We start from the raw sequence: 7,826 nt of genomic DNA, 5'->3' as shown, positions 1-7,826 counted from the left end.
CATCTATCACATTACTAGGTAATCCTTCTCCCAACTCCGCTTCAATAGGATCAAGATTTATATAGGTTCGAATAAACTTATGGAGCAAACAACATGCAATAATGATTTTATTGTGCACCTTCACAGGATACAAGACGCTCAACTATGGGTGGAGGAAGCAATCAAACAAGCCAAAGAAGAAGAGGAAGCTATAACACACTATCAAAGAAAAATAAACAATATATATTAAGAATATTTACAAAGAACAAAATAGAAATTACAACTATCTTTGCGAGTAAAAAACTTGACATTCATTTCTTTATCAATCATCCAAAAAAGAAAAAAAAAAGAAAGAAAAGAAAAGAATGTGTTTTTGAAGATTTGATTAATTGATGGCTGATGTTTAATAATTATTTAAAAAAAACCCATTTGATTAATATGAATTTAATATTTTTATGAGAAAAGAAAATAGGTCTTAATTTCTTTTATTTTGTATTAACTCAATTTGATTATTGGTATATAGTGCGTTAAATATCTTAAAAATTATGTATTTTAAAATATTCGATTATTATTTTATTTAAATAAAATCTAAAACTCCATATACATTACATTCTTACCATAACATGATTTGTTTGTAGCATTTTACTTTCTTTTTTTTTTATTGTTTCGTTTGTTGAGATAATTTTTGTAGTGTTAATTATAGTTTTTAATCAAACAATATAAGTAATATAAAACATTTTTTGAAGACCAAAATTAAATATAACATAAATTAAATATATCGAAAATAAAAATAGTTTAATAATATATTAAAAGATTAAAATAGTTTTAAATGAAACATATCAAAAATAAAAACATATCGAAAATTAAATATAACCAAAACTTTCTTGTTTAAAGTAAAAAGATCAAATTTGAATTGTAAATGTAATTTAACATGGATATATTGTCTTTCCCGTATTACTAGAAAAGAGTAATGGTATCATCATTCCAGTGGAGATATTTGTTTATGTCCCTTTTCTTTGTTCATTTTTTTTGTTGTTCTTGACTCTTGACATTTGGTAGCCTACGAGGGTGTGCTGCTCTTTAACTTGGCAGCTTCCTTTTCCATTAACAAATTTCATCTTTCCAAAGTTGAACACATAACCAACTTACAACAAAGACATTGGGAGGGTATTGTTATCTTATCACACCCTTGAGTGATATTTTTCCCCCTTCTTGTTGCTACCTTCAACCTACAATGATGACCAATAAATTAATTTCCTTTAGGAGTTACTGAGGATGATCAAATAGGTTCACAGATCCCTTACTTTGATGATGAACAACTCAATGTGCATGAACAAATGACTCAGCATTCTACCACTTCAAAGATGATTTGTTCAAGGAGTGGATAAATATAATTTAAAACTAGTTTCTATTGTTGAAAGATGCATAGAACACGGGCATAAATCATTTTGAAGTTCTTACTTATAAATACATACAATGAATCTCATCATAGCATAGGCTGCAAGGCAATTTTGCCAAGTATATTCAATGATAACATGAATTACATGTGAGACATGAAACTTACCAATCTGCTTATCTGCAAAATTAAGAAAAATAAGAACTGCTGCTTCGCTCAGCTCCTCTTCCTGTAAAAGATTTACACTTGAAACTTGTCCAGAAGAAGCATTAATGAAATACATAAAACAAGCATTGAAAAATGAAGTAAGATATTGTAAACACCAAGTAAGTGTTGTTGTTTACAGACATATAAACAAGTCAGAATCACATTCTAGGAAGCAGAAAGAAGGTTTTCATGTAGCATTCTTTCTTTTTGTCAAACTTCTAAAACACAAATGTTACTACAGTAGACCATGAGATCAATGTTGCCGCCTGCAAAGTAATCTATATATTATCTTCAATGCATGAAATATTTATAAGATATACCATAGCAAGGTTTTAGGAAGTTTTTAAGAAAGAGGATGATTAATATTTATAAGATATACTATAGTAAAATAATCTATATATCATTTACAATGCATGAAATGTTACTACAGAGGCTGGCCTATACTAGAAGCACCGTTTTATTGAATATGGGAACAAAATATGAACCATATACTAAAATTGAATAGGATGATTAATCTTTTCGTCTGTCATGAACCACAGGAAAGCATAGATGTAAACTTTTATTTCATTTCAACACTTTTAGACATTGAGATAACCTGGAATAACGCTAATAAATTAAATCCCAAGTCCTAATTATAAAAGTAGTACAAATAGTGGCATCCCATGTATAAAATATTGAGATACTATGACAGACTCAAAGTTAGTTTGTTCTAAAGGTAAAAAGAAAATGGAAATTCACTTATTAGCCATGGGATTGTTAATAAAAATAGTTATAAAATCTAGGCATACACCTCTTTTACAACTTAAAAGAACTTACAGAATGTCATATAAGTTTAAGAGCAAAAACTATTAGCTTAATTAAATTTCTAAGCGGCCAGATGTAGACTCATAAAGACAAACTTTACAGAGAGCTTCCAGAAACCAAACATCTTATTTCAAAGTTGCCATTGGCCAGTAGAATATTAGTAAATAATGAAGGAATATAAAAGCAATGCATGTTTGTGAAAGTTACTTGATATGTGTTGCATCAGTAAATAATAAAGATATTATCAAGACAAAAAATTGACATCACTTGTGTTAAAATATTAAAGCTCCAAAAGATAAAAGAAAGAAAAAATTGCAGAACAAGGTATTAAATGAATACATTTTAGTCTAATAATAAAGCATTAAAATTCCACAACTTAGTACTATTAGTTTTGACGAAGTTCAGTGGCTTTGAATAACAACAAACTTGGAATCAGAAAAAGAGAACCTTAAGTTTGCAGAAATAGCTTTTGGATTGGCAGCTAGAGACAGAATATCCCATACTATATCATATTTCATCCAGTATCGGAAAAGTAAAGCTTTGATGATAAAGAGTGATCAGTGTTGTAAATTTGCTTAAAGCTGCTACTATGATGGTTTTACGGAAGAAATACCAAGAACAGATATATAAAGATATCGGCAAGAGGCAAAAGAATCATGTAAGTTGCGGATTAAAGCTACTTTATACAGTTGAGATTTATAACAACAAGCATTATCTCAAGCCTTTGATATAAGAAATTATGAACTTCGCCATCTCTTTACCTTCAAATAATCAAATAGATAAGAAAATATTATCAAACTTTCAGGACAGTACTATAAAAAATATACTATACATGTTAAAGATCCAGATTAAGAAGTAGTGATCGGCATACCTAAACCCCACACTTGAAATTTGATGTTATTGTACTGCACTGTTTCGGCATACCTCCCTCTCACACGCTGAGCCAGCAAAGGCCTACTCAACCCCTTCCCAAGCCGACTGGTTGTTCGATTCTCTCTCGTCCCAGGCCACCTTAATGCCCCCACTTGGCACGCAACTTGGGTAAGAAAAAAAATAGACAGGTAGGAAAATGAAAGGAACAGTAGAAGGAAAAACGTTTACTTGACCTTGGATGAAGGGGAGGAATGTCGGAGTCGAAGGAAGCAAGAAATGGTTGTCGTTCGAGTGATTTTGAGGTAAGAATTTATGAGGGTAAAATAGGGTTCATATGGCAACGAATGGGTAAACGGTGAAGAGGGAAGGGAATAAAGATCCCTAATTATCTCTACTTAAGCCTGGAACAGAATACATGTGTAATAGGGTATTCCCTTGAACCAAACATCTTAAGTGGGCCTGTAGAATAGGCTTGTAATAGATAGGTAATGGCATAACCATTACCTTCAACCAAACATCCCCTTAGTGTTTATAGAAATACTCCTTGTATTGGTAGTATAAATAATCCTTAGACTTGACACACAGACTCTCCTTGTATGTTGACTGTCGAAACCACTTTTTGAAAATAAAAAATAATGTCGACTTAAAAAAATAAAAATTGGAGTCGCCACCGATCTTTTATTGAGGTGTGACTGGATCACCTTAAAAATGATTTTGGTCTACTAGTTTTAGTAAAAAGGGGTTCGGGAGTTAGTTACGTACAAGGAAGGATTAGCACCCTCGTAACGCCCAAAATTGGTACCGAATTGATTATTTAATGTCTTAAAGTCGAATGTTGAAAATTCGAAGAGATTAAAAATGATTTCCCCTTTTTATTAATGCCATATTTTAAAATAATTCTTGGATAGATTTGAACGAATGTAAAAAAGGCCTTCTCATCTCGGAGCAACCAAATATCGTATCCTGTAAGTTAGGATGCAACGTTGGATTTCCCGAGTATAAGATAACCTTTAAAATTTTTTATTGAAACTTTGTGTATTTGAAAACTAAAATGTTTGGTTGTTTTAGTTCGACGAGGAAATCGAAACCCCGTAAGTTAGGGCACGATTTCTCGAAGTTCCAAATACCGATTATTGCATTATTTTGGAAACTTTTGAATAAAATGATTTCAATGTTTAAATGAAATGAAATTTTTGACAAATAAAACACAATGAGATGACAATGTATAACTCGAAAGAATAATTTGTAAGCCAAAATACGGACAAATGAACGCGAATAGTCTATCAATATAAACAAGCAATACAGTGTACGTAATAACAATAATCTCACATCATATGTAAATATTAACACCAATATTTAAAAGTTAATGACCTAAAAGCCTATCACAAATAAAATGACCTAAAAATGTATTATAAAATAAAACCGTAAAAAATGTATAAATTATATTGAAATTACAACAAGAATGCATAAGATAATACATGATAAATTTAAATAAAAAATACATGATACACCTAAAATAATGTTAATGATAAATTTAGAATAATAATATATTATAATATTGAACTAATATTGATAATAAACTTAAAAATATATTAAACTTAAACATAAAAAGAAAGTTAGAAAACGAATCAGAAATCGTTTCATCAGGACCGAATCAGAAAACGAATAAAATTTACAGTATCAATTGAAAAAAATGAAAACAACTGAATAAAATAAATAAAAATACGGCGGGACCAGAGATGCAAATTACCCATCAATAAAAAACACGTGGATCCTTCCCTTAGGTCGGGTCACCACGTGGGTCATGGCTTTATACGACACCGTTCTGAGGCCACTAAAACAGGCCTTAAACGACGCCGTTTCATACCTAATAAAAAATCAACAATTTTTTTTAAAAACTACTTTCTGTCATTATTTAAAAAAAATTATTATCCCCTTTTTCCTCTACTAGGGTTTTTGAACCCATTCCCATGCCGCCGAAAGCTCTGCCGATCTTCGGCCTTACAACCCTCGCTTGAGCTTCGATTGCGGCGAAGCGAACAAGGATCCAATATGCGCCGACATTAAGGTAAACCCTCGCCCTTTTTTGTGTTTCTTTTCTTAAACAGTAAGCAAGCATCAACAAAAAAAAACTAAGGAAAACAACAAAGAAATTAAATGAAAAAGAAAATTTAGATCACCTTCGAAAACTGTGATTGATTTTGTTTACTACTTTTTTTAATTTCTCCCCCCTTTTTTTACAGATTATTCGTCCTTATATAGCCGAGAAAAACAAAAAATAAAATTACAAGAAAGAAAAATCTCATTTTCTGTTATTCTCCTTTTTCATTTTCTAGCTCTTTTTTGTTATTGCCTTTCCTTTCTATCCTTGTTGATTTCGTTTGTTTTGCGGGTACAGCCAGCTGGACGCGCGTGGAGAGCGGCGATGGCTGCTGGTCTGCTGCTAGGGTTTTCTGGTCTTTCTTTTGCTATTGGTTTTGGGCTAGTTGTAATTGGGCTAGGGGTTTTGGGCTACTGTTTGATCTTGGGTTAATTGGGCCACTGTTACTCTAGACTGTTATTGGAAAATTATTAATTTTTATATTTGGTTTCTTTTTTAATTTGGTTAATATTGGGCCAGGCCAAAATTGGCCTATTACAGCTGCCCTTTTTTGCTCGTTGTCGTGTAACGAAAATGGAGCAAAAACTAGAAAAGGGACAATTTTGCCTAGTCTTACTGATTCTTCACCTCTTTTGGTGCTTCTCTTCTTCAAGTAGCCTAATTCCAACCCACTGCATCTTGTTACTTCGATCCACTTTACTGCAACTTCAGATACAACTCGTAGCTTCAATCTACTCTGTCGCGATTTTAAAGGGGACGAGATTTGTGGTTTTAGTCTGCTCCACTGCAACTTTAGGGAAATAAGACTGGTGGCTTCAATCTACTCCATTGCAACTTCAGGAAGATAAGATTTGTCACTTCAACCTGCCTCACTGCAACTTCAAGGGGATAAGGTTTGTGGCTTTAATCTGCTCCACTGCAACTTCAGGGAGATAAGATCAACCATGATAACCTCAAACCATCCCACTATGATGCCAGGGAAATAAGATTCGCTGCCTTCAGTTTTAATCTGTTCCATTGCAACGCCAAGGAAATAAGATTCTCTTCCTTGAGCTTTAATCTACTGCAATGCCAAGGAAATAAGATTTGTTACCTTCAATTTTAATCTGTTTCATTGCAACGCCAAGGAAATGAGATTTACTGCCTTCAGCTTTAATCTATTTCGACACTAGGGAAATAAGATTCGCTGCCTTTAGCTTTAAACTGTTCCACTGCAACGCTAATGAAATGAGATTTGCTGCATTCAGTTTTAATCTACTACGACGTCGGGGAAATAAGATTCGCTGCCTTCAACTTTAATCTATCCCACTACAATGCCAAAGAAATGAGATTCGCTGCCTTCAGCTTTAATCTACTGCAATGCTAGGGAAATAAGATTCGCTGCCTTAAGGTTTACTCTGTTCCACTGCAATACCAAAGAAATGTGATTCGCTACCTTTAGCTTTAATCTACTACGAGGCCAGGGAAATAAGATTTGTTACCTTTAGCTTCAATCTATTCCACTACACCGCCAAGGAAATAAGATTCACTGCCTTCAGCTTTAATCTACTGCGATGCCAAGGAAATAAGATTTACTACCTTCAGCTTTAATCTGTTCCACTGCAACGCCAAGGAAATGAGATTCGCTGCCTTCAGCTTTAATCTACTAGACACTAGGGAAATAAGATTTGGTACCTTCAGCTATAATCTATTCCACCGTAACGCCAAGGAAATGAGATTCGCTGTCTTCAGCTTTAATCTACTGCGACGCCAGGGAAATAAGATTTACTGCCTTCAACTTTAATCTGTTCCACTGCAACGCCAAGGCAATATGATTCGCTACCTTCAGGTTTAATCTACTGTGACACCAGGGAAATAGGATTTGCTGCCTTCAGCTTTAATCTGTTCCTCTGCAAAGCAAAGGAAATGAGATTCGCTGCCTTCAGCTTTAATCTACTGCGACGCCAGGGAAATAAGATTTGCTGACTTCAGCTTTACAACCCTCGCTTGAGCTTTGATTGCAACGAAATGAACAAGGATCCAATCGGCACCAACACTAAGGTAAACCCTCAGCCCTTTTTTGTGTATTTTTTCTTAAACAGTAAACAAGCATCAACGAAAAAAACTAAGGAAAATAGCAAAGAAGTTAAATGGAAAAAAAGAAATTTAGATCACTTTTAAAAACTGTGATCTATTTTTTATTGTTTTTTTTAATTTTCTCCCCTTTTTTTACAGATTATTCGGCCTTATATAGCCGATAAAAATAAAAAAAATAAAATTACAAGAAAGAAATATCTTATTTTCTATTATTCTCCTTTTTCATTTGCTAGCTCTTTTTTTGTTATTGCCTTTCCTTGTTGCCCTTGTTGGTTTCATTTGTTTTGCAGGTACAGCCAGCTGGAGGCACGTGAGGGCGTTGTGCGCGTGGGGAATGGCGGCAGCTGTTGGTCTACTGGTAGGGTTTTCTGGTATTTCTTTGGCTATTGG

At 33.4% G+C, this 7,826-nt stretch overlaps 1 long non-coding RNA gene across 1 annotated transcript; it reads right to left on the bottom strand.

The window, feature by feature from the left end:
- Positions 1–863: 863 nt before the first annotated feature.
- Positions 864–3,767, bottom strand: LOC107890427 (uncharacterized). The gene is made up of 3 exons (XR_001681948.2): positions 3,258–3,767; positions 1,544–1,604; positions 864–1,208 (listed from the first exon to the last, which is right to left on the bottom strand). It is a non-coding gene; the product is annotated as an uncharacterized lncRNA (long non-coding RNA).
- Between the last annotated feature and the right edge of the window lie 4,059 nt (positions 3,768–7,826).

Source organism: Gossypium hirsutum, chromosome D09 (genome assembly GCF_007990345.1).
Source record: "Gossypium hirsutum isolate 1008001.06 chromosome D09, Gossypium_hirsutum_v2.1, whole genome shotgun sequence".
NCBI classification, from domain to species: Eukaryota; Viridiplantae; Streptophyta; class Magnoliopsida; order Malvales; family Malvaceae; genus Gossypium; species Gossypium hirsutum.
Note: the sequence above shows the minus strand (reverse complement) of the source record. Positions and strands in the feature narration are given on the sequence as shown.